This window comes from Varanus komodoensis, unplaced genomic scaffold, assembly GCF_004798865.1.
Source record: "Varanus komodoensis strain SLA01 unplaced genomic scaffold, ASM479886v1 scaffold4, whole genome shotgun sequence".
NCBI lineage: Eukaryota > Metazoa > Chordata > Lepidosauria > Squamata > Varanidae > Varanus > Varanus komodoensis.
In genome coordinates this window covers 45,953,167-45,980,865 of record NW_025335941.1, presented here as the reverse complement: position 1 = coordinate 45,980,865, position 27,699 = coordinate 45,953,167, and the positions used below count along the sequence as shown (strand labels likewise).

Here is a 27,699-nt window from a genome sequence, read left to right as displayed (position 1 = left end):
GTCTGCATACAGTTTTACAAAGTCACTTTAAAATCACATGTTTCGCAACCTTCAACTCTACTGCTCCAGCCTATGCACACTAACCTGGGTGTAAATCCCATTGAAATAAGCAGAATTTACAGAGGATCACACTGCTTGTTAACGAAGTCCACTGAATCTCATGATCAATTCAGGCTCTGCAGAGATATTGGTAATATACTAGATTTATTAGAGAAGGTTAGTGCCAAGCTATTTGTTATTCCTGGTTCCTGAACATTCTGCTGGATAAAATTAGACCCATGACGTAAGATTCTTGACTGGGTCTACTCTTGTCACTTCTAGTTAGGCAATCACATAAAAGACTCCAGAAGGATGCTAAACACAGGCCTATAGCAGCATTTGTCCTAATCCAAAGGAAGAATCTGGAGCCTGGGTTGCAGTCATGCAGGGCTAAGAAGGGCGGTCTCCCCAAGTACCAATCTATCCACCAGATACTAACACTTCATTTCCCATGAATGGCTCTGTGCTATGTGATTCTCGGGAAATGAAGATAAGGAGAGAGCGTCAGAAATAGAATGAGCGATAGATTGTAAGCGTGTGGGAGAGAGTATTTATAGGTTGTAATCCAGAGTGAAATGGGGAAAAAGATGGAAAAATGAATTGGGTGGAAGAGGTGGGTGGGTGTTTGTTGTGTGGGTGGGTTTGTCTCCCAGGAAAGAGGCATGGAAAACACTGGGTTCAAATGTGTTTAGTGTGCTGAAGCCTCCACATCTGCTTTGTATGGACAGGTTACTTTGTGACTACCCTGTTTCCCTGGAAATAAGACCTAACCAGAAAATAAACCCTAGCATGATTTTTCAGGATGCTCGTAATATAAGTCCTACCCCCAACATAAGCCCCAGTTAAGATCATCAGCTAGACGGACGCATTTAGTATGTCCGTTGCAGCACAATTTGGGGTTTGGAGAATTATGATGATGTTCCAGAAGAAAATGACATGACTGTATTTGAATAAATGTAGATTTTTGCACATGAATAAATGTAAATTTTGCACATGAATAAATGTATTTTGTTGCACATGAATAAATGAATGAATATGGATTGTACATGAAAAATATGACATCACCTGAAAATAAGCCCTAGTGCATCTTTTGGAGCAAAAATTAATATAAAACCCGGTCTTATTTTCGGGGAAACACAGTAGCTAGCCCTCCCGCAACTACCATTCCATGGCGGTGGTCCAGGCCAAACCACCATCCCTCCTATTTTTTCCCTAGGAACACAGATTCGTTATTAATAGGACCCAGAGCGATCCTAAGGTCCTAGCTGTACATCTACAGCTTCTATACTGGCCATGTAGCTTTACTTATGACCCAGTGGGTTTAGGGTCTGAAGGGATGTAGCAATGGCCATGAGCACTGCCCCAGCATGCATTCCAACACTAGTCATGGAGCCTCATGCCAACTATGATTCCTGGTTACTCCACAGATCCTTCTGACACAAACCACACATGGCAACAGCGAGACCCCTCCAAAGTATCGCCATGCACCCCATCAGCACTGAGTTGCAGGCAGTAAAGGCCCAGCAGCTGAATGCCTCTGGAATCCCTGTTCTGCTGGTTTCCAGTCCCCTTATACAACTCCCATCTGGACTGTTAATTATCCCACTTTTGACTGCACAGCATGAAGGGAACCAAGTAAAAGTTGTCATCAAACAGCACCAAACGAAAGGTAGTGTGAGTTCTAAACACAGGGAAGAGGCGCAGGTAGCCACCCCTCTTATTTCCAGTGTTCCTGGGCCTTTCTTGCAGGAAAGAGAGCAGAGCAGCAGATATGCCGGTCCCAGGGCCCCACCTCCACGCGGGATATGGTTTCACTGCTATGAAACTGTCTTCCAAGAAGCTTGCAAAGATGCAGGAGAGCCCAGTGGGCTGGGAGGGCCCGCAGCCACCAGTCATCTTTTGGCTGCCCAAGGGGGAGTGTAGGGACCATCCTTGCCACTTGTGCCCTCTTGATGTTTTTGGACTGCAGTTTTTGGCAGACTATTGGCCATGAAGGGAACTGGCTGGGGAAGATGGGTTGGGGAACTGGCTGGGGAAGATGGGAGCTGCAGTCCAAAACATCTGGAAGTTGCCAGGCTGAGGAGGATTGTTATACATATTCCATGGTCAGGCTGCCAGTACAAAGGACTCCTGAAAAATACTCTGTTCCTATCATTCTCCTCTTTGTGTTCTAAACATGCATAAGATGAGGCCAGAGTGATATACCTTCATGCACACTATTGCCAGAATGAGCAGCTCCCTATCAGTAGTTTATTTAATCAAATTTATTCATTCATTTAAAACGTTTATGTTTTGCCTTCCCTGAAGGCAGTCAAGAACAATAAATTAAAACAATTTTAACCATGATTGAAAAACACACAGTGAAAGCAGCGGCAAAAGACTAGATATTAGAATAACAAATATAAAATTTATAATTGCAAGTAACAATTAAAACTAATTTAGCCAGACAGCTTCCAACAAATAAACAGTTCAATGAGAAAGCAACCACTTATGGCTAAAAAGTAAGGGTTAAAACACAACCCTGTGCAGGACTTTTTCTGCCAAAATTGGCACAGATTGTACCCTTAACCACTCAGGTATTAGAAAGGAGGCGCAATATATTGCTGTCGCAATATTTTGCTGTGGGTGCACCTATGCTGCAACTGGCCGCAAAGCTAGCTGGAAATCCATGTCCCATGGGAACAATACTAGTGCAGAGCCTAAACCGCAGTCCTTTCCCAAATAGCACTACTGCATTCTGCAACATTTCCAGAAGTAACGCTTCCAGACTTGAGTCCCGAGCATGTTGTTTCTCGGGCAATCCAGTCGAACACAGTAGCAATGCTTTCATCAGTAATATCACTTCCAATTTATCACCCCCACCAAACATCCACGTTTTCCATTTCAGGCCTTGGAAAACAGTTTTTTCTGGACTTTTTGTTATTTCTTTCCCAACCAAGTTCTGGTTCTACATATATCTAACTGAAGTGAAGGAACATGTGCAGCCCAATCCTGCGCATGCGTAATCAGAAATAATCTTTTCTGCATTAAATGAGGCTTACTTTAAGTTGTTTTGGCTGCAATCCTATACCTACTTATCTATGAATAAGCAGAATTAAATTCAGTGGAACTCAATTCTAATTTAATTAGAACTCACAGCCTGAGTTAACAGGAGACCATATAATGGTGCATGCTTTTACCAAAACAGTGGAAAAATAATTAAAATTAGCTGATGACCAAAAACAGTTCTTCCAGATATTACTATTTCAACGTTTTAAATATAGACAGGGAATATCACTCAGCACACTTATTATTGCTACTAAATTCAAGAATCCACCACTGTCTGAAGATATCAGCAGCATCTTAATATCAATCCACATGCATATTTAAAAGTTCATATAAACACACACAACTTCCTTAGTTTTAATTTAATTTAATTTAATTTAATTCAATTCAATTCAATTTTATTTTATTTTTAGAGGGGGAATTCAAAAGATCTCATAACATCTTGATTAACAGTATTCTGCATATAACAAATTGCCTATATAGCTCTTGGGTTCCACAGAAGATGAGAGGGAGTCTTGAATTCCTAGCTGCATTCTCCGCAAAGCAAGCACATTTTCCCATTTTATCTCTAAAGCATGTAATTTTTTAATTCAGGTTTATTCTGGAAAATGCAGCAATGAGTTGTTATAACAGCCATTATTTCATAAATTACTTTCAGGCATACTGAGTCAGTCTTTGAAAGAAAGAGGGGACATGCATTATATTACAGAACATGTTCTTAGCACGCCAATATTGCACACTACTTTTTAAAGTGATAATTACCATGGTGATGTGCCAGTGTGCACATTTTAGGATATTATGCATTGCACACAAAGGCACCTGGCAGTGTGCCATCAAGAGCAGGAGGAAGCGAGGGGAGAAAGATTCAGAAAAGCTGTCTTGTTAAACAACTGCCAAATATTTCAGAAAGCTTCTAATTACAGAATTTAACAGAACTTTACTGTTAATAATGAAGAAATCAAAATTGTGAAAGAGTTCACATACCTCGGCTCAGTCATCAATTCAAAGAGAGACTGCAGCCAAGAAATTCAAAGAAAACTTAGTCTTGGAAGGGCAGCAATGAAGGAACTAGAAATGATCATCAAGTATAAAGGCATTTTACTGGAGACCAAGGGCAAGATCATCCACACTATTGTATTCCCAATCACAATGAATGGGTGTGAAAGCTGGACTGTGAAAAAAGCTTTCAGGAAGAAAACTGATGTATTTGAAACATGGAGCTGGAGGAGAGATTTGGGAATACTCTGGACTGAAAGCAAGGCAAATAAGTGGATCTTAGATCAAATCAAGCTGGGGCTTTCCCTAGACACAAAAAGGACAAAATGGAGGCTGTCATACTTTGGACACATCATGAGAAGGCAAGACTTACTGGAGGACTGTAACTCCCAATTGGAAAGTTGTGGTCCAGCCCACCAGACTTGGGAATGCTGGTTTAGGTGGCTTCAAGAGAGAGTTTAACACATTTATAGAGAGCAAGTTAATTCCTATCAGTTACAGTAGCCAGAGGGTATCGACTTGGACCATAGAAAGACACCCCCGAATTCCATTTGTTGAAGGCCACATAGTGAAGAAGGGGAAGGGGTGCCACATGAAGAACACATACTTTGCATACAGAAGGTTCCATATTCAATCCCTCCTCCAGGTAGGACAGGAAATTTCAGAGTGCTACTTCCAGTCAATGTCAGTAGACTTAATGGATCAAGGATCTAATTCACATAAAGTGTACGTAAAGGGTCCATAAATGCCCTGCATCAGGTTGGCAGCTGTTGAAACAGGTAGATTACATGGAACTTTGGACTGTGAACATATTTTGATCCTGAAGATAACTTTCATATGTTCTTATGTTCATGCACACAGTTTTGCAAAGACACACTGGATCCACATACAGGTTACAACCAGAGCTTCATGCCCCACGTTAAATGATCACTGTCAAATTTTAAAAGGGTTTCTAAACAGTAAGCCACACTTCTGCTACAATCCATCTGAGAAATATTTTGGAACATACGTATGTGACAAAGTCATGGTTTAAGACTTTAAGAGTGTCATCCAAAAAGGATTACATTAGGCAACAGACAGTTATTTTTAGACTTTTATTCTGGAAAAGATCCAAAAACTATAGTATTGAAAACCACCCCAAACATGCAAATGTTCAAAGTCTCCAGTTCTCTTCACTAGGCAACAAATGGGGGAGCAGGAAACAGGGGAAAAACTGGCTTAATGGAAAAGTTGCAATGCATTCATGCTCAAATTCTTAATATTTAGTTGGAGATGAGGGACTTAAAGACATTCAAATTAGGTCTTTGGTTACAGAGTTAGACCTGCACAGCTTCTATGGTTGTTGGCAATTAGAAAAGGGAAAATGTCAGATTCCCCACCATCACCCCAGGCTTGTAAATATACAATCCAAATGCTACTCAGAAACATTTCCATCCTGGGCAAAGCACACAGGACCCTTTAGTCAATGTGTAAAAAGTGCAGAAAACACATTATTTTTCTCAAACAGTTTCCCTAGCCTTTGGAAATGCACCTAAAAGGCAAATCATAGACTGCTTACACTGATGTGCCTTCATGGTTTTTAAAGCAGGACACCTACTGTATAGATTTTCAAATGCATTACCAGTAAGAGAAATTAAACAACCACTAGGCTATAAATGAATTGTAGATCCAGTTAAAATCAATATCCTATTGATTTTCACAGAATTTAGATTTCATCCCTTAACATCAGCCCTTAACATCTGAATAATACAGGGTAAGGAAAGAATCCCTCTCCCACAGCCACTGTAATTAAAAACAAACAAACAAGCAAACCTGTTCTTCAATATTTATACAGTAAATGTTGAAGTAGGATAGATTATTTGGCTTGGGGGGATCAGACAAGGAACACTTAGAAAATGTTTTCTTTAAAATACTAAGAGTGGAGTGGGTTTTTTTACTTCTCTTCACCCTGCATTGTTCAGCTATTAAAAAGAAAAATGTAATCCAGAAGACATGATTAGACTGCCAAGGTGGACAGAAGGAGCGGAGAACAGGGACACACACTGAGAAGGAATATACGGCCACTGCCACCGTAATGATTTTTAAGAGATTTATGCTGTGCCAGTTAAGCACATTTTAAGCAAGCAAGAAAACTCAACCAAATATTGCACACAGAAATACAAACCCATACAAACTTGCTATTAACGAGCCTGCCCGGTTAATTGGATAAAAGGGCAGATTATGAAATTGACTGAAGTAAATGTTGTGATGTCAAAATCTCAATCAGTGCCTTTTTGAGATCAATATCCTTTTAATTAGTATAAGTTTTTGTTTAATAGACAAAAAGCTACCATCTATTGATAGAAGAAAAAGCAATCCTCAATTTTTTTTATTTTGCATGTCTTATTATAGTAACAAGCTAAAGTAGTCTCAAACAGTGAACAAGGATGCTCTTAACATGCAGCTCTGCTGCTTAAGATAGGTGCTGGCCAACTAATTGGCTCAACAGGGTGGCCAACTCATGGCCCGCAGGTTGCATATCCCCTCATACTGTGGAAACTTAGTGGCCACACCCTACTGCCAGCAAAATAAAATTAGCCAGGGAGGCTCAAAGGTGCCAAATTTAACTTGTTTGCAGGTCACACCTGGATCCCTTGAACCAAACCTTTAATTTGGTTTTTAGCTTACTGGTCGTTAAACTTTAAGGTACCGTTTGATTTTCTTCTACTTTCTGCCTCTTGTGGGCCAGATCTGGGAAGAATGGTGTTAAACTGCAGCATGGTATAGATCTGGAACAAGCCCCAGTGCATTTCTTGTACTTCTGACTGGACACTAAATTGCACAAACCATGTATAACATTTAAGAAATCTATGTTTCTAACTGATAAAAACAAAGAAATAAGACAACTGTTCATTGTAGCTGACTCCTAGGCAAAAGCTCTAAGGAAGACAGTGTCCTGTAACAACTTTTGGAAGTAGTCGATTCCACACTGAGGTAGTACCAGTATAATTTACATATATTAAAACAACAATGTCAATAGTCTGAAGATGGAACACTGAAATATCTTTCTTTAAACAATGTTATTGAGTGTAATATTACTAAGATCAGCATTATTCTCTCCTCAGAGATATACTGAAGTGCATCAGACATCCTGACATTGATTTAAGTAGATTTGCACAGCTCCTGGGAGGCGATGCTACAGTTTAATGCACTAGCAATTACTGCCATTAAAAAAGAAGGGTACTTTGGGCAGCAGTCCTAAGAACAATTATCTGGAAGTAAGTCTACCAACAATCAATAAAGCTGACATCTGGGTAAACATATTCAAGATCAGGGCAAAAGATAATGAAATTGGCAAGTGTACCTGCTCAAGAATTCTCTGAATTTCTAACACCAATACAAACCATCTTGTTCCATTAAATCTGTCCATGAAATTTGACCATAACCACCTCCATGTTGGTTCTAGTAAGAGAGAAGAAAAGAGAACTAGATTCCCTGAGGTTAGACTCTAAACTGGGAGGTCGTAACACAGGCGTGTAGAACCTCATGCTTCACTGACAAAGCCAGCTTTCCCAAGGTCCAAATCTGGCTCTGTTGGGCTTCCCAAAAGAGTCATGCCTTCTTTTCTTGACCCCATCCTTGACCACTGATCATTTCTCAATTTTTGTGCCATCTTCCCACAGGTCAATCAGTGTCTCTTAAGGCTCAATTGCAAAATAATGTTAAGCTTCTGGCAAAAAGAACTACAACAGTATTGGTCTTCACTCTTTGCCTACAGCCTCACCTACTACTGGAATGGGGCCCCAAAGATCTTTCCAAAAGTGAAATTCATCAGCCCTCAGGATGAAAGAGATTTACCATCTCATGGCAAGAGAATGAAATGCCACTTTCAAAAAAAGACCTTCACAATTTCTGGACTAAGTCAAATTCAGACTCAGTTGAATATTCCTGGCTTGGAATAGGGCTTGTTCTCTCCCCTGAGCCACAAATATTTTTTTCTTCAATTTTTGCCCTAAGAAACGCACGCTTATGGTGGGAAGATGAGAAGCAAGTACCAAAGGACTTTCCTCTTTTCTTTGTAATTGTTCTTACGTGCTGTCATCTCTATCTTATGGCAACCCTAGGAATGGCTGCCCACTAAAATATCCTGTCCTTCACAGCCTGTTCACCTCTTGTAAATTGAAGGCTGTGGCTTCCTTCATGGAATACTCCATTCTGCACTTGGTCTTCCTTCCTTCTTCTCCCTTCAAATTTCCTGCTCCCCAGTGCCACCTGTCCTTGGGCTCAAAAGAGTGTCTTGGTGCATTGTACTTAGGTGCTTAGAAAAGTTACTTTTCTTCCAGCTTCCTCAGTTTGCCTTCTGGGGAAAGGTTGTTTTGTGATCAGCTAGGATACAACAGCAGCCATTTTATGAATGAACAAGCCGCCAAGGCAGCTGTTTGTGAGCATCCCTGTGACACAAGCTCAACATTCCAAATCTGCTCACCCACTAAAAACAGTCGGGGATCCCTTGCCCAGAGCCGGAAAGGGTCTGCAAATTCATACTGTCAGAGCTGTCATTTCCTTATGTGGTGTAAAATGTTCCAGCTTCAGATCATATTCTTGCAAATTATTTTGGGTGAGCTTGCTTTGCAGAGGTGACCAGCCTACAGTCCGTGGTGCTGACTGCAGCCTCTCACTGCCCACCCCCTTTGTGTGTGTGTATTCTGCAGGCCAGTGGAGAGAGGGTGGGTCTAACCATTTCCCGGCCAGCCAAGTCACAAGCCGCGAGCATTCTCAGAGACGGAGGAACTGCCAGTATTTGTGATGAGCGTGCATCCTCATGGCTGCCTGGCAAGGGACAGTAGGATCAAAAGAGGTGGGAGTGGAAGGAATCCTTGAAGCAGCATGTTGGCTGGGAGGTCCTGTGCGCAAGCTTCACTGAGAGGGCGGAGTGCCATTTAACTCCCCCTTCATCTCTCTTGACTTTGCACAGATGTTGAGTTTGCACAGGAGGGGAAGTGGAAAAACTATCTCTTGCTGCCGCCCATCTGTCACCCAAACGTACCAGTACCTTCTTCTTTGCAGCCAGGAAAAGCTGGAGAGATCCCCTCTCTAGATGGGTAGGGCAGGAAGGCATGCTTTGGAGGCCTCCATCTCTCTCCTTTCACTTCTCTCTCTCTACATTGGGACAGCTAGTGTTTGTAAGACAAGGTGCAGAACAAAATGAGGAGATGTTCACAGTGCTCTCAATACAGCCTTACACAGCTTAGCACCCTAAAGTTGCAATAAGGCTTTGATAATTTGCTGATTTTTAATGGAAAATAATAGTATTTTACCTTGTTAGGCTTACTCAGAGTCAAGCCAAAGACTGATTCCAAGATTCAAAGAGCTACATTTTGGTTAGCCTAAGGCATCGGACATGCCCACAAAGACTTCTGACTTTAAAAAGGCAAAATAAAAGTGATCCACCACCATCACCAATATTACAAATAGTTTTGAAACTCTTGGACTTCTGAAAATGATTTGTCACATGGCAAGGTAGGTAACCCCCCTTCCCCCTTTTTCAAGAAGCAGAAGCCCAATCCCCAGTGGACTAGAACAAATGGTTTATATGGCCCTTCAAGATGCTGACCTTAAACATTATATTGATAGATTATTTTTTTCGTGTTAGCTGTGAACGAACAACATGTTGAAGTTCAATTTTCTTTATTATTTTTAGTGAGATTCCCATACCCACAGAAGCTGTCCACGTGTAACCTTTTCAGACCAGTGCCTTACATTAGTACAAGGTGATGGAAAAATGCCAGAAGCAGGGTAGGGTTAGAGTGTGCCATCTCCTCACACCTTGTTTGCGCAGATCCTGAAAGCATGAAGAGGGCAAACACAGCTGCTAAATTTCTGCCAGCTTCCCCCAAAGTAACTTTTCCCTCCAATATGTTTATTATTACAAATATCATAAATCTCAGTATTAAATGTACTCTCACACATGCAAACACCTTCAACCTCTCTTAGGGCACTGTCAGCACTTCAATTTTAAGCCACCTGAATAGTGATACAAAAACTAATGTCAGTATCTTCAACTATCAAAGAAAACGTACTCTTGGCTTTAAAGTATCTGCCAAAGAGCCACCACTTCATGCATCAAATTCAATTTAATCCTTAACTAAGCAAACACAAACTCTAGCAGCTGAGAGCACGTTAAAAGGAATGTTTTTAAATAAACAGGCAAATAAATCAGGCTGCCCCAAAGGTGTTTGCTACCGAATGGAAAATTACTTTGCCCTATGGAAAAAGAACAATTGAACACAGGCCGGACTCCAAAAGGAAGCGTCCAGTTAGGATAGGAAAGGAGCAACTGCTGTGCAAATATCCTACCAGAAAGCGTGCCGGGAGTCACTGGCATTGCAGGCCGGCATGCAGCACAACTGTTTGGCCTGGGATGCCAGATGTCTTCGCATTTACGTCAGCCTGTTTCTTAAACTCCCTCCATCCTGCAGAGGATTACTGTCTAACTAGGATGGATTGCCTTCTTAGCGTGCATTCCACCAAGACCGACTGCTGCACACCCAGCATTCATTTCAATGTGGGGTCTGGTAGCTTCCATCACTTGATCCTTATTTTAAAGCCCTGAGTCGGAACCAATTCCCACTATTCAACTGGCAAACGGAGACAGCGCACTGGGGGGAGGGATGTCCCAAAGGGAAAACTGCAGCTGTGTCACTGCTTCAGAATGAGGCACAGTGCCACTGCTGCTCCAACACATCAGCGAGATAAGCAGGGCTCAGCTGCAAATCACAGCCATGCTCACTTCTGTAGCACATGGCGAGCAAGGAGCACGAAGATCCTTTTGGATGGGGCACAATTTAATATGCCCCCTTTAATGACTTTTTATTATTTATCTGTTTGTTTATCCTAGTCATGTAGGCATATCATTCATGCCTCGTCCTTTGCTCAAGGCAGCTTACATAATAAGACCAAACAAGACAATCCAACCCACAATTCCTATTTAGGGGGGAACCATCCAAACTTATGCAATCTTGCACTTAAACCACAGACTTCTTAAAGATATCTCTGATAACAAGCAGTGCTCTAATATGGAGCTGATGTTATTGCTAGAATACGTCCACTGAGCACTTACCTGAGGGCTGGTTTTTACTCATGTTTCATTTTTTCCCACCATCAGATAAGGATCCAAAGAGACCCAGCATAACTTAACAGAATCTGCAAAGCTGCCTTTCCACAACTAGCAAAGAAGCAAGCTGGTGGAAACACAGTTCTCATGGGGCATTTTCCCCTCATACTGTACAAAGGGGAATCCAACTGGAGGTGGGGTGTGACCTTATCCGTTTAAGTCAGACTTGTAAATGAGCCCCTAAATGTCACTAGCCTACTAACACACACACAATCTTACTAGTTTGTAAAGGGCTGGCAGTAGAAGGGCTCAGAGCTCTGTCCCCTGAAAGCATCCCCCATTTCTATGCCAAGCCTAGAGCTGGGACAAAACTCAGCGGAACCTGCCCTCCAGCATTTGCTGGCTTCCTCTCATGCTTGGCCCAGTCTTACAAAGCAAACTGAGCCGAGAGGAAGTCCGTGAATGCTCACGGAGTTGCGCCACTGGCAACCTTCTTCCACATCATGTGCAGCAGCACAAAGAAAGGCTGCTGCATGTGGTGCAGAGGAGGGAAGCTGTTCGCCCAGCTCAGCAGGCTCAATTCCTCGTTGGCGCTTCACGAATGCCGAGTATGCCCCTTCAGGAAGCCGGACTCAGGGCTGCAAGGAACTGGAGGATTCCCACCCCAAAACATATTCCTCACCCATCCCTGCTGTGCTCAAAGAAAGGGGCTTCCCTCCTCTAGCAGCCTGTCTGGTTGCTTTACACAATTTATCCCAACTGAGAGATGTTTAAAGTATGGACTGCCCTATATAAATCTGTTAAATGTATAAACAGAAACTAGGAGCGGCAGGTCTCTATCTGCCTGGAGTTTTGAGGAAGCGCATGTGTGGAATGCATTCCAGTGCTGGCCAAGACTGAAGGCAAGAGAAGCAGGGGCAAGCGGGATGAGGCCAAATACCACCATATTGTAGCTTGAAGCTCTTATTGTCAGGTCACTAAGCCCAATGCTTTGTTCTATTTTTCAGAATGGGGGGGATGGCAAAAAGCCAGGAGATCACCAGACAATCAGTGGTGGAAAGGGGCAGGAACAGGAGAAGGGAGCATAGCCATACGGAGAACTTCAGAAGTTCCTCACCTCCTATATAAACCAGATGTGTGTGGGAAGGCAAGAGAATTGCTACTACCTCTCTGAGCTGTAGTTTTAGGCCCTCCCATGCAGGCATCCCTGAAAAAGACCCACATCTGAACAAGGAATGGGCAATGTCCCTATCAACAAGTAAATTGGCTTCTGCCTCCTCCCCATTTTACCCAGATCTTAAAGACAATATCAGATGCTTCACTGTACAAAATGACTGTGATGAACCCAGTTCTGGATGGCACATTTTAAGGAAGTAAAACACATTCAGAAGAGGGCAACTAGGATGTTAAGAGGTCTGGAAAATAAATCTATGAGGAATGACTGAAAACATTTTGCCTGAAGCAGAGAAGATTACAGAGAGACATAATAGTTGCATTTGAATGTCTGAAGGGTGGTCATGTAGAAAATGGTGTGTGCTCGCTTGCTGTGGAGCCAAAAGGCACACCTAGAGCTATTGGTGAGAACTGCATGGAAGCACACGATTTCAACTAAACTAAACATGAAAAAGAAGCTTCTGAACAGCAGCAAGCTGTCTGACAGTGGCAGAGATTGCCTCAGGAGATGGTGAGTTTTCCTTCACTTGAAATACTTAAGCAGTATTTAAGTATTGGACATACTTCTGGCATGGATGCTGAAGTTGAAAAATCTCTGAACTTCAATTTCAGGGTCCTTTCAAGGTCCTTTCAAACTCAGTAGAATCCTGTATCTCGAGAAGTACTGGTTCCCCTTGACTCAGCACTGGGTAGTCCTCATTCTGAGTAGTGTCCAGTTCTGGGCATCATAGATGTAGACAATTGGAAAAGGTTCCGAGGAGGGCAACAAAGATAATCAGGGGACTGGGAGCAAAGCCCTATAAAGAGAGTCTGAAACAATTAGGCCTATTTAGCTTTGAGAAGAGATGATTCTTGGGAAGTTATCCCTGTCACTAACACACCTTTACTGTACAAATGCAAAAACTTCCTTATGCAAGTTACTTCCAAGCAAGGTTCTATGTGGAATTAACATTCACAGAAACAAACAGGACCAAACTAGTCTACAGGATCTATTAATAAAAAGACAAAATGTATGACTTCATTGGAAGGTCTGAGTAAGACCAGTGCTTTTTTAATTACTGAAGTATTTTAACTTAAGTATTATTTATTGTAATCAATTTCACTGTTGGCTCTCATAGTTTTTTCACATTTTAATACTTTAATTTTCCAATATTTTCATCAGCTACAGTATCATGGTAGTTGTTGTTTTACTGCACTTTTGGAGAGGCTGATTGTAAACCACTCTAAGGGCATCTGTCAGCTGGACTGATATATAAATCTAATAAAGAAAGAAAATATATAAACCAGACAAAAAGGTTTTGTTTTTTTATTAAAAATGATAAGTAAGAAAGCAACCAGACACAGACATATATGTTCTAATTTTGAAACATTTATATAAATCTAATATTGGAGAAAATCTTAACTATACTGGCTGTTATGTAAAATTCACATTTGAAATTGATTAAAGGAGCGCTTGACAGATTGGGTCCAAATCCAGCTCACATTAACAACTAAGCATTTTCACTTTGTGACCTAACATTTACAACATGTAATTAATGGCATTTGAAATTACTCAATTTTCAAATTTACAAGGAGCTATAATTTATACACAACAAATACCAGTCATTTAACAAGGGAATAAAGAGGCATGAACATCAATTATATCTTACTAAACTGCTGCAAATTGAATTCAGAGATTTTTAAATAGCCTAGCAAATGGTGACTATGCTGATTTAGGACTTGTTTCTGCACCGATCTGGGATTCCTTACTTTCAACAAACTGCATGGCAGAGCCGGTGTGGTGGTCAGAATGCTGGGCTGGGGCTTGGGTGATCCAGGTTCTGTTCCCCACTCAGCCATGACTTTGGGCTCATCACTCACTCTCAGCCTAACCCACCTCACAGGATTGCTGCTGAGAGCATAACATGGAGTGGAGGAGCACTACAGCCTTGGGGTCCTCAGAAGAGGAGAAAAGGTGGGATATACGTAAATGCAGAAGAAGCCCCAGCCGTCCCTTGAGCTGTGCAATTTGCCCTGAGTGGACAGCACCTTGGGAAGCAGCAAAATCTGGGGGCAACCCCACTGGTGGGGAGAGGACGGCACAAGCCTTCTAATTTAAGCGACAAACCTGCCTTCCTGCATGGAGGTTTCCCCAGGTTTTGAAATATCCCTCCTGCTGCTAGCAGAGGTTGGGGAAGACCTTCCTGGCTGTCCCCAAGTGCTGCTTTAGAACACTGGGGTACCTGGGAAAGGTGGCCAGCTGCTAGCCCTTTGTCTGGAGCAGCAGGCCTTTCTACAGCTTTTACAAGGGGCTCCCTGGTTTTTTATTTGATCATGGTTTAATTTGCTGCCTGGATTCAGACAGCACCATAAGCCTTGATAGGTTTATTGAACCCTGTTACAAGTCATAGCTATTTGGGGTGGATTATAAATTACCCAGTGGGAAGAGAGCTGGCTTCAGACAACATGGTAAACCACTGTGGCTTATGAACCATGGCTTAAAGTATTGGGTTTGCATGATCATAGGAGGGGGGAAATATACCACAGTGGCTTATTCCCTCCCAGCCAAGGCATGTGCAGGGTGGGATTTGCATTATACCTTCACCAGCAGGCAAGTTGCGCAAACCCAACCAGGTTGTTTTGTTGCCGTATGTAGCAAGCCACCCGGAACCCTACATTGCAGCTTATTTCCCCTCAGTGTCTATGTGAACTGGGCCACTGTGTGAACAGGATGCTGAATTCGATGTGCTTTTGATCTGATCCAGCAAGGCTCTTCCATTCTTATAAAGACCATCTGCTGACTGGCAACAGTTCTCCAGGATTTCAGACAGGGACCTCTCCAAGTCCTGTCTGGGGATGCCACGTATTAACTCTCACAGCTTTTGCATGCAAAATATACACACTACAATGGAGCAGTGACTTTTTCAAATAATGATAGATGTGATGAAATTTCCATTTTCCTCCTTATTTGTGCCCACCAGACAACAACATTTCAGCTTTCTGTCAATTACAATAACATCAACTTGGGCAAGGAGGGACAACTTGAAGTTCTCTAGATGTTTTGGCTTACAACCCCCATCAGCCTTACCTGCATGGTGAGGGACCATGAGAGCTGATAAGCCAAAACACCTGGCGGGCCACAAGTTGCCTCTCCTCTCATACAGAAATAGACCAACTGACAGACAGATGCCTACAAAGGGTTATCTCTCATATTGCAAAGATTTTATACTAGTTTTCAGATATCAAATATTTGATGCACATAACTTCCACTGGAAGGAAATTGTTTTCCACAAAGTCAGAACAGCATATGGCACAAGCATCTTTATAGGGACAGCAGCTCAACCCATCTGATTCCTAAGCCTCCTTGATCTTCTGTCTGATTGTATGCTTAGGAAGCATAAAACAGAAAGTAAAAAACAATTGGGAAGAAGAATTCAGATCGGCCACATAGCTTACTGAATAAGATGAAAAGTCTAGCGAGCCAGAAACAGTTCCTCTTCCAAGCAAAAGGTCAACTGTGCTTATAATTTAGAAATCATTTTCAGAAACAGATTCTCCAATGTACCTTTCAGCTAATCCAAAGCAGCATTTTTTTACTGTGTACAAAAGGAGAAAAAACTGTAAACCCACAATATAATGTAATTAAAAAAGGAATTAGATAAAGCTCAGAAGTACTTAATAGTGGATTTCTACAAAAGGAAACAATCCAATGCCAATGAACCCAGGAGGGGGCAGGGGAGGCAAGTCATATCTGCCTAGGCTACATATAAAATAATCAATGATGTAATCGGCATTTGTATTTATTTAAGCAATCTGTATGCTGCCAGTCTGCCTGTACTCTCAGTCTCAAGGGTCTCTCACATGCACAACAAACCATCTAGGTAGGATAGGTTAAGAGACTGTGATTAGCCCAGTTGAGAATCCACATGTCTGAGTGAGGATTTGAATCTGGGTTTCCTTGGGCTGTATCTAATGCTAGTCTTGATTGGAGTCCAATTTATTCAATAGATTTACTCTAAGTAGGCATAATATTAGATCCAATAATACTTACATCCAAAATACTACCATCTTTATCATTTTATATCCTAATTGGTTCTCTATTATATATTTTATATATAACTGACATTATTCTGTTAACTGATTGTAGACCAGTTTTCCTAGTATCTTACATGAAGAATTATTGTGTTTTTTTTCAAGTAGAAACCATCCAGTTCTTTTATAGCTTCAAAGCTGTATCGAGTGCCAGAGAAAGTGGCTGCAATTTCATGATTTAAAGCAGACATTTCTGAAGGTAAGTTCCCAGCTGTCAGTTTGATGTGCCCTAGGAAAACTTTGCACACCATTATGGTTTTCTTTAGCAGGGTTGTAAAAACACATAACCTGAATCCAGCTCCTGCAACAGGGGCTGATGGCAGCTGCTCTTTCTTCCACCCACACACAGTGACTCCATTCTTTTTCCGATGTTAGCACCCTTTTATAGAATGACATCCGGGAAACATAGCGATGCTTCACTCTCCCAGAAAAAAACTCACATCTGTGCCCACTTTTCCAAATACAAACACAATCCACAGACACATTGCTGACTGAGAGCATGCAGTTTAAGCTTAATAACCATCTTCAGCATCAAATAGTGGCAGGTTTGTTTAAACAAGAGCAGAACGCTCTTTTGAAGACAAGGAGAGACAGAAATTCTGCTCCATTAAATCTGATGAGAGGATTACAATCTATCTTAGGTCTCTTAAGTAGACACCCATCATGGTACAAAGCAGGGTTCCCTAATGCCAATGCAGGGAAAGGTGAAGGCATATTTGCAGGTAAGAAAGAATGTTTGGAGGGGGGTTGGCTGTACTGCCCTCAGCCATCAAGTCCCCACTACAGTCTCTAGATCCTGCCCATTTGTTTCTTGAATTTCCTTTGGCTGAGCTCCAGTACAGGCAGTCCCTGGGTTACGAACAAGTTCTTTTCCTGAGGAAACAGAAATGTGCCTTTAAGTCAAACTTGTATGTAAGTTGGATCACATATAATCAGCCCTCCACATTTGCAGGGGTCAGGGACACAGGGCCCCTCTGAAAGTGGAAAAACTATCTCTAGCTGCTACCCACTGCCGTTGCCCAGGCGTTCCAGCACCTTCTTTTTGCAGGAAATGCTGGAAAGATTTCCCTCTCCAGAAGGAAAGAGCAGGAAAGCATGCTTTGGAGGCCTCCCTCTCTCCCCTTTCACTTTCCTCTCTCTCCGTGGGGCAGCTATCCCTCGTATGACAAGGTACAGAACAAAATGAGCATCCCTTTGATGGGCATGACAGTCCTTACCTTCACAAAGGCAATCATGTAAGCTAGAGTAGAGACAAAATAACTGGTAGAGTTCCTTAGGGGATCCTATTTTAATCAGTATTTTCATTAATGCCCTTGGGAAGGGAAGGAGGAGAGTGTTGGTGAAATTTGATGACACTATGCTGAAAGGCACTGGTAGCACAGAAGAGTTGCAAAGTTATGCAGGATGCAAAAAAAAAAAAATGACCTTAGGAACTGCAGCAAAAATAAGTGGAATCAAATGCAAAAATACAGAGGTCATACCTATGGGACTGGAGAGAAACAAAAATCAGTTTTTCCTTTTTGTTGAGGACTTCTTCATAGAAGGAACATAGAAAGAAAAATGCTCTGGGAAGCTTCATCAATCACAACAGGGCAAGGCAGGTAAATCACAATTCCTGGATGGGTCAGGCATAAAATTTCTAACAGAAACTAGGATTTTAAACATATTGTACAAGTCACTGCTGAGAAGGAAGCAGATTTAGACTAAATCAAACCATTGGACCATTTCTTTCAGTGTTGTCTACTATACTGAATGAAAGGGAATGTCCAGTCTTTCAGAAAAAAGTCTTTCCAAGCTCCACATAAAGGGGATGAGGAATTGAACCTGGGAGCTTCTATGTGCAAATATGTTAGCCTTCCACAATCTGGAGCCCTCTAGGTATGTTGGAGTACACCTCCCAGCTGTGTATTCTGGGAATTGTAGTCTAAACATCTGCAGAGTACCAGCTTGAGCTCTGCCACTGAGCTAGAATCCTTACCCTTCATTTGGGACACCCTGCCCAGTTCTCAAATCACCCATGTTTATGAAGGAAGAACTCAAATAGCAATACATGTAACCAGAATTATCAGAAGTAGAGAACACTGGCATACAAGCAAAGATTTTAAACAATGAAGCAGAGAAGGGATGTGGCAAGCGTACACCTGACACATTCAAGGGAGGAGGCATAGCGAAGTGGCCAATATATTCCTTGAATAAAGAACATCCAAGGTTCAGTCCCTGATGAAAAGAACCTCAGTAGTGAAAGCTACAGAGTCCTCTGCCTGACACCATGAAACATCATTACCAATCAGCGCAGACATTACCAAACTACATCAATCAATGGTTCACTTCAGAATGTAGTGGATATACACGTATGTAACTGGAGGCTGATCTTCCAAAGAAGAGTGTCGAAGCAACATTAGATGCCACGAGGAAGCATGTGCTATATTTTGCACTGTTGGTTCTCAGCTATGGTACATCTACACTGAGAAGGCTTCATAGGGCACAAACTTATGCATGCCTAGAAACCAGTCTCAGTTTCTCAAACAACACTCAGCCAACTTAAACAAAAAACAAAAACCCTATTTATTATTGGATTGGGGTTTTTTTTACCACCTTTCATTTTGTTCCATTATTCCAAGCCTTTTTGGTACTAAATCTTTCCCATTCCTAGAAATACCAGGAGTTGAACTAAGGGAACGGAATATGCTGTACTATTACATGACAACCTTTTCCTTAATGGTGCATAAAGAAGGCAAAGCCAGCCCAAGTCATTCTGCTACCTGAGGTGAAGAACAAAGATGGTACTCCCTCCTATCCCATGTAGAAAAACCAACTTAACAAGCAGCTGAATCTATCTTCTGCATTATTAGCTTAAGGAGCCCAAGGAAAGCCACGTGGCACACAGTTCTCTCCTTCAGTATCTTGCTGCCACCAGTATTTGCTGCCTGAGGCAACCCATTCACTTAGCCAAATGTTAGGCCAGCCCTGACAGAAGGGCTGGGGAATCGCAGCATTCAAATCTGTTCTTCATGAAGCCCCCAGTCCAATTCCTCATGAGTTCCCCAGATGGCTAAACCTTCTCCCTTCGTTGCACCCAGTCCCCCTGACCACCAGTTCCTCGATTTGCCTGGTTTCCTGGATTTTGCAGTGTGAAGTCCCCTGTTCTGAATGGTTGAAATGTCTCTCCTTACTGGCACTATGAGCTTTACAGTACAATATGCAGGTTTGGTTGGCCATATTCCATATACCCCAGTGCTGCCTCTTTTGCCTTCAGCCCCACCCACACCATCAGACTGTGTCCCCCACACTGAGAGCTTCTTTGGCATGGAAGGCCGTCTTCGAGGTAAAAGGGGTTCAACATCCCTTGTTGCCTTCCAACCAGATCAAAACCTGCTTACTTTCGGAAAAGATGCCCCATCATTTACTTTAGACCATGGCTGGGGATTAACCCTACAGTAAGACTGGAGCAGCGAGGTGGGGTAGTTGGAAAGAAAAGAGAAAGGTGACAGTTCCTGACAGTTTTGTGGTGTTGACTGCATCCATTTCTTGCCTCTGCCATTGGCACCCAGTAATCTGCATTCTTTACCAAGAATCCTGTCTCAAAGTAAAATTGAGTAGTGGTGGGATTTCTAAACGTTAGCTTCCAATTGTGAGAAGCCCCAGAAATGAGGTGTGTCAGCACCAGTGGCAAGGTTTTGGCACAAAAGCAAGAAAATCACTTGTGTGAGGAAAAGGTAGCAGCTATTTACTTATGTACTTGTTCTCAGTTATATTACTTAACCAAACTAAACTGATAAATTATCAGCTGAAGCCAATATCAGGACATAGCAAAGGAAGCTAAATCTCAGAATGATTGCCTCTTACAAACTTAGAACTGGGAACTAAATTCCTGGGCCCGACAGGAATGCAGCAGAATCTTATAGTTCTTCCAGCCTTGCTGTAACAGAGATTCCTGAGCAGTTGAAGAGAATCTCCACTATATACTTAAAATAAATTCAAGTTTAGAAAGGGTGAATAAAAGCTATACCTAGCTGTATATTGACCAGAGTCACTGTGCAGGTGTTATAAATGGAAGAGTCTGCTTATAAACCAAGAACAACTTACCTTCAGTTTTGGTTCAGAGTAGGGTCAGGTTTACAGATCTTCTACAACAGCTCATAAACTTGAGCTCAAAAAGAGATGCATCCCAACTTTAAGAGTGCAACTTATCAATTTGTTTCACAGACATGCACAGACAGACTCAGCCCTTGCAAACCACATCACTTCTCAAATGACCTACCTGTTGACTGTTCCATCCTCAAAGAACTCACTAACTTTGTCATCTCTCCTGAACAGAAAATCTCCACCACCAGTGGGATTAACTAACCTACTTTCCACTCATTTCAACCTACTACAGACCATAAGTCCAGCTACATCCTTCTTCTAATGTGGCCCTCTAATCAGACTGGCTGCAGCAGCTGTTGGAGCAACCTTACCAGAGCTATATCGAAGGAAGCAGGCCTGCATGGAGCCAGCTCTTTGAGCACAAGGAGTTCCAATGACAAAGCACCACTACACAAGCGAGTTAAGCACTCTCATGAGTTTAGCAACAGTAAGAGAAGGCCAGTGCAGTCAACTTTTCCTTTACTTCCCACAGTAACTGTACATTCATACCTATAAGAGAGCCAGGGTGCTGTGGTGCTTAGAGTGTTGGACTGGGACTGGGAGGATTGGGTTCTACCCCACTCCCCCCTGGTCACGAAGCTTGCTCAATGACTTTGGGTCAGGCACTTACTCTCAAGCTAGCCTACTCCACATGGTCGTTGCTGTGAGGATAAAAGGAAAAGGAAGAAAAATTTGTGAGCTACTTTGGGTTCCATGCAAAAGGAAGAAACTCAACAAATTAAAGATGATGATGATGATGATGATGATGATGATGTCCCCATCCTCAGGTGACAGCTCCTCTGCTGTCACAGTAAACAGGTGTCTCAATAAAGGAGGATGTCATTCTGAGGAACAGCGAAATGATTTCTTAGAAGAGACTCATTCCTCAGAAGATGAGCAAACAGCCCCTGAATGAGCTGCCAGGGGACTTGTATTAGTGCAAGATTCTATCAATAGACCCATAGGCAGCTGGGTTTCTGATGGGAATGTACCCTCCATAGTAATCTGCCTGTTTACTGCAAAGGTTGCGGATGTCGTGCACCATCTAGATAGCTTCATAGATAATTTTGGGGTGGAGTCAATTGATGTGGACAATATTGGTACAAATAATCTGGGAAATGTACTGAAGAGGTTCTAGTAGCTAAATTTCAAATGTCTTCCTTTTGCACGGAATATGCTGCAATCCAGGCCAATCAATATAGCTTTCTCTGAAATGTTATCTGTTCGACATACAGGGCTTACTAGACAAGATGAGATGGTGTGCAGGGAACAGGGGTTGAAATGTGTTTGGCACCAAATACAAGAAAGACATGCTCCACTTGAAACAAAATGGAACCAGATTACTGGCACTATGCATAAAAAGATGGCACCACTGCTTTATACTGTACTCAGAGAAAAAGCTGACAGGTCTGGAAAACCTTTGGTTTGACTTGAAATATCTCTTAAGTCATGAAGATGAAACTGCTTTTGATAGCACAAACACAGAAGGGTTAGAAATAGGTACAAGCATACAGTGAAAAATGACAGCCCATCAAAGAGGCCTAAATGCCATAGCAAAAGGTGCACATGCCAGAGATACGTGGGGAGGAACATCGTGAATAGGTGCTCCTATGCAAGTGCTAGAAGCCTCCAGGTCAAGATGGAAAACCTGGTTTTAAAGGTGAACCTAGACATAATATGCATACTACAGAAACTTGCTGGTATTGAGAGAACCAATGGAATATGCATATCAACTCCACAGAAGGACCAGGAAGGAAGCTTTACTCTTTATGTCAAAGAAGGTAAAGTGAGAATGCAAAACATAAGCAACAGCCTCTTCCACAGAAATGCTCTGGGTAACAATACTGGGCTCCACAGTTAATTCAGTAGTAGAAAAACACTGTCGCCCTGCAGACCAGAATGCTTAAGGTAATCTTGAGATGGAAAACAAAATCAGGGAGGCCTCCAAATGAGAAAGTGTTGTAATAATGGATGACCAATTACCCCACATTGACCGGATGAATGCATGTTCCAGTCATCACAAGGAGATCAAACTTCTCAGTGCCCTAAACGACTGTGCCCTAAAATAGTTGGAACTGGCCAGAGGGGAGGGACTCTAGATTTACGGTTTCATACAACATGCAAATGTTGCTGAACCAACTAGAACAGTGAGCACAGTGCTATCAAGTGATCTTAGCCTTCCTGTATAGGAAAAATTATTAGCCAGTATTATGTTTAAACATTCTTTTTTCTTTTCGCCCACACCTTTTAAAGCTTTGAACCCAGATTCTCTAGTACGGTATCATAACTAAATTGGAATGTAAAGGCAACCTTTACCTCAAAAGAGGTACAAAGAGAAAGTTTCCAAGCCTACCTCGTCACCTCAGTGATACCCCTTGTCTTAAAGCATGGGTCCTCCAACTATGGCCCGTGGGCTGGATCTGGCCGCGCCGCCACCGCCTGCCTCGCCGCGCACACACTCGCTCACTCGGAGATCATTTTGGACTTGCTCGGAGATCTCTGAGCAAGCGAGCCGCCACCTCTCTGCATGCACACTCGCTGCCACCTCGCTGCACACATGCCCGCCCACCGCCTCCTCACCTGCCTGCGGCCACAGGCATCCCACACATCACTGGCCCATGCCTGCCGTCGCCACCTTTCAACTGCCCCATTGTTGAAATAGTTTGAGGACCCGTCTTAAAGTATAACCAACATCCTCCTACTTCTCTCTCACCTAAACCTGTGAAGACCAGAGCTTTGAATGCAAAAGATCCAGCTTTTTTCCACTTCCTTCAATGGGGGTCATACTCAGAGACCATCAATAGGGCTAGAGTCCCAAATCTCTGGGAGGTCTTCTGTTCCGCCACCTAGATTTGCAGGAACACTTGCTGAAATTAAGGTACTCAGGCCTTAATGATCTGAACCCCTGGATTAGCTGGCTGTTTGCCCACATGGGTTTCACCTCCTACTGCCCCCTCTCTATTGCAAAGAGGGGTTTAAGTACATACCCAAAGATAGGGTGTGTACAGATTATTTATTTGTTTCCACTTCTATGCCACTCCATTACCGGAAAGTTCTCTGGGTGGCTTACAAATGATTAACATATGCAAATTTCTGCTTTTTGTTGTTGTCCTGTGAGCCTGAGTCCAGATCCTTCCAGTATTTAGTGTCCTGTTCAAATCAGGAAAGAAAAAGGACCCTGTCCTCTTTCTGCTTTCTCTGACTGGCACCTCAAACGGGCAGGTTAGGTATCTCCCAAACCTGAATGTGTTTGCTCTATTTTACCTGCTGAAGAGGAAAAGCAGCACCCCATGTCTCTGGATTTTAGGATTCTGGAGACCCAAAAAAGTCTTCCCTCATACTTATGGCTCAGAACCAGTTTCCTCTCTTATTGCAGAAGGAACTTTCAGTGCTCAAACATTATCAGCCATGCACTTACATGCCCCACTATACAGCCTTTCCCAATGCCCCACATGGACAGGACCCCTGCACACATCTAAAGCTCAGAGATCCTCCAGGCTATGGCCTAACATTGCCCATCATTTGAGAATTGAGAGTGGTCACAGCTGTTTGGCTGGACACCCCAAACAACAAGCTGTTTCTAAACCTCTTACCTGTAAAAAGTTTAGGAGTACTACGTTTGGAATTCATCTGCTTATTTCACCTGTTTGAACTTTGCTCCCTGTGCCATACTCTCCTCCAGTAGTCACTGTCACTAGATGGATAACCCATTCATGGGATCTGTAAATATGAGGTTTATCTACTGTTTTGATCCTTAAGCTTCCTTAAGGGCAACATTCTTGCAGGTACTCAATCAGCAAAGACAAAATAAAGAAAGAAGTTCAACTGAAATTGTCCTTTTCAACTCAAGTCTGGTGAACCAGCAGATTAGAACAGAAATAAGAGACCAAGACTACCAGCACCTGCAACTGGGGAGAAGCTTTGTTTTAGTTACGGGACCAAATGGATGTAAAAAGGCCATGCATAGCACAACAATCATGGGGGTGCCATTAGCCCAACAGGACAGAACCAGGTAGAAGTGTCCACTGTGGCTTCTGTCTCTTAACACAGACACCCAAATTGGTCTTTAAAAAATGGGACTGGTCCATTTATATCCTGGCAGCCAGTAGTGCCTTCTTGAAGAGGCCTGCTTCACAAACTTTTGAGAACCATCACTTTACAAGCCTGTTGGCTTTATCAGACCTGGTGCTATGGAGATCGCTGTCATAAATATCATAAATTTTGAATCAAATTGAAGGTGGGGGGGCACTGTAAACAGCCTGTATGACACAATGATTATTTTTCAGTAGGAAGAAAAAGCCATGTTAGCATCACTCCCAACCTAAAAAAAATCTAGAACAAACCAACGCGCATCCCACTCCTAACCTCCATTCTTGGAAGAATTACATGGATTTCCATTCCACCCAGTTCTACTTGGATTTTGGAGAGCGGGGGTGGAGAAAGTCATTCATTTGGTCCAGTAGCAAGCAGTCATCACTAGTAGCTTCTTCGCTGACCCGGAGGACCTCTACTAAACTGTTTTGTGTTGCGGCTAGGAAGCAGACAAAATTGGGACAGAAACGCCCGAAGGAAGAGCTGATGAGCGACTGTATGACACAAGGCTGTCTGCAGGCGAGAGCTGAGAATGGAGGTGCAGGCGGATCAAAGCGCAACCCTGGGAAAAGGTATGAACACCGAGGAGCCCCGGGCAGCGCAGCTGATCATGGGGTAGAGGCACAGGGCAGCAGTCACTGCAGAGAGCGACGGGGAAGCCGGAGCCAAACATTCCCAAGGAAGGAACAGTCTGGAACCGCAGTGCCCGGGGGAGCTGGGGACCGTGGGGAGCGGGCGCGGGGCTTTCTTGTGAAACAAGCACGCCCCAGGTCCCTAGCGCGGGAGGATACAGGAGGAGACATCTCTACGGAGCAGGGAAAAGAGCAGCCGCGAGGATGCCGAGGGCCAGGTCCACGCAAGCCGGAGCAAGCTTCCCACCGAAGTTACTCACCCTGGCGGGCAGGAGCTCGGCGCTCCCGTCTCATTGCACCGTCCCATGCATCGTTCTCCGAAGGGCAGCGCAGAGCAGCAACGGCAGCTCCTCACTTCTGCCTGCCGTGCCGCAGCTGTAGCGGCCGTGGCTCCTCCTTCTCGCTCGGCGGCTAGTGCCGCCGCTTCCTCCGCCGCCGTGGGTCTCCTGGAAGGAGACAAACTCCAGGCAGGACTTAGAAGCTGCCCTGCCCCTCCTCCTCCTCTCCTCCTCCTCCCCGGGGCTCCGGCGAAGGCGCGTCTCAGCCACTCAGGACCGCCCCAGCGCCGCCGGAGCAGGCTCCTGCAACCTATGGGAGCCGCGCCGGGGCGGGCTTCGGCCGCGCTTTCTCCGGGGTTGTCCCTGTCACTCGCCTGATTGCAATGGAAGAAGGCAGCTCCTGGATCCAGAACAGCAGGGCAAGGAGCGCGGAGAAGCAAGCGTCGGGGCGGGCAGGATGACGGAGGCGGGGGCAAACGGGATGGTGTAGGCATTGTCTGAAGAAGAGCCGGGGCTAATGAAGCAAGGAGGAGTAATGAGGGGTGTTGTTTCTTTTAGGGTATGTTAGAGTAGTATTTGGATCATCGGGTCATTGCAATGCAATGTTGGTAGGTGGGCCTCCAAAGAAAACTCTGGGGAACTGGTCAGGTTTGCATCATAACATAAGCCCCTGGAAAGCAGATCGATCAGATCGGTGTATTTGCGTATATGTAGTCGTCAGACTGTCGCAAAATAAACATTGAAAAAAGATAATAGATATCAATACAAAAGGTAATATTTACATCAAGATTACATAAACCCTGATCACGTGGAATCAACTAGGCCCTCTAGCTAAAATAAGTAAAATTACACAAACTATTATAATTGATAGAAGAAGGCCATGTAAAAGCAAAATACAGCTCTATTGATGGACCAGACCAAACATTTTGATAGAAGGCTGGAATGTTGAACCCATTGCAGTCTGAAGGAGCAAAGTCTATTTCTGAAGAGCTCATGTGGGGCAGATTCAGTGGTGGGTGGCCCGGAGTCAAAAGTGTGGGACCAAAATACCCTGAAACCCCTGAATGTCACATCATAAATCTCTTACTGTAAGTTACTTAGCCTTAAGAGAGGCATTTCAACCTTTTGGTATTGGGGGTGAGTGGAACTGAAAAAAATTGGGAAGCCCTGGAAAGGAGGTAGAGCCAGGGGAAGAAAGGGATTGCCATCTGGGAACCTAGCACAAGCAGGCCTGAGGTTCTATAGCTCTGATCCAAGGCCAGCATCCTGTTTTCCATTGTAGTGGCTGGTCAGTTTCCTTGGGAAGATGACAAAGATGACATGGAAGTCAATGGCCTTCCCTCACTGGGTCTGCTTAGTCAATGATATGTACCGACTGTTGTTGCCTCGGAGGATTGAGGTCCCAGCTCCAAGTCTGAAGTTGTGCTTGGGACTAACCAAAGAGTGTCCTCCCCTGCCCTCACATGTAACATGGTTCTTTTCATTCCAACTGCAGCTCCAAAGCTGCAAGTGTAACTTTGGAGACAGCATTGCGGAGGAGAGCAGTCTGGGATGCAGAGAGGAAAAGAGCGAGGCTCTGCTGGGATACAAGGAATCCCAGCCATGTTTCAGCCTCTCCTCCTTGCGAACCAGAGCAAAACATAAAGACACACAAAAATGGCTCTATCTTTTTGGGGCAGGAGATGTATGGAGAGAATCCTTGCCCTCATGCTCCTCCTATGCTTGCTTGGAAGTCTATATTACTAGTGGCAGCCACATTGGATGACATGCTTGTCATATGAGTATATTTTCTGCAGCCTTTATAGAAGATGCATTTATGCAGAATATGCTTATGGCTTCCCTGCTCCATCTGGTCAATGTGAGTGTGATTTGCAAACCTCCATGAGCATAAAACTGCCACCTGTAACAGAACTAGTAGTCATGTTTTGTCTCATATCTTGTTAAACTAAACTGATTTACTTGTAGCATAACTTTTTGTGGACTAACACCTAACCTCTAAAGGTGTTTCAATTGTCTTTTCCAACTGCTGGCCTCTAATCTAGGAGTGGGCAGACTGCAGGTTTGTGGGATTTCTGCATTTTGTCTTGTTTTGTCTTTTGCTAGAATCCAGACATGCACTAGCAAGAAGCAAAACAGAAAATAGTTGTTGAGAAGG

At 43.3% G+C, this 27,699-nt stretch overlaps 1 protein-coding gene across 1 annotated transcript in view; it reads right to left on the bottom strand.

Moving 5' to 3' along the window:
• Window positions 1-25,704, bottom strand: part of LNX2 (ligand of numb-protein X 2) — an 89,723-nt gene extending 64,019 nt beyond the window's left edge. The window contains exon 1 of the mRNA XM_044442628.1: window positions 25,527-25,704. The gene's annotated coding sequence lies outside the window, so the exon portion shown is untranslated. The remainder of the gene's footprint in view (window positions 1-25,526) is intronic.
• Window positions 25,705-27,699: the final 1,995 nt, after the last annotated feature.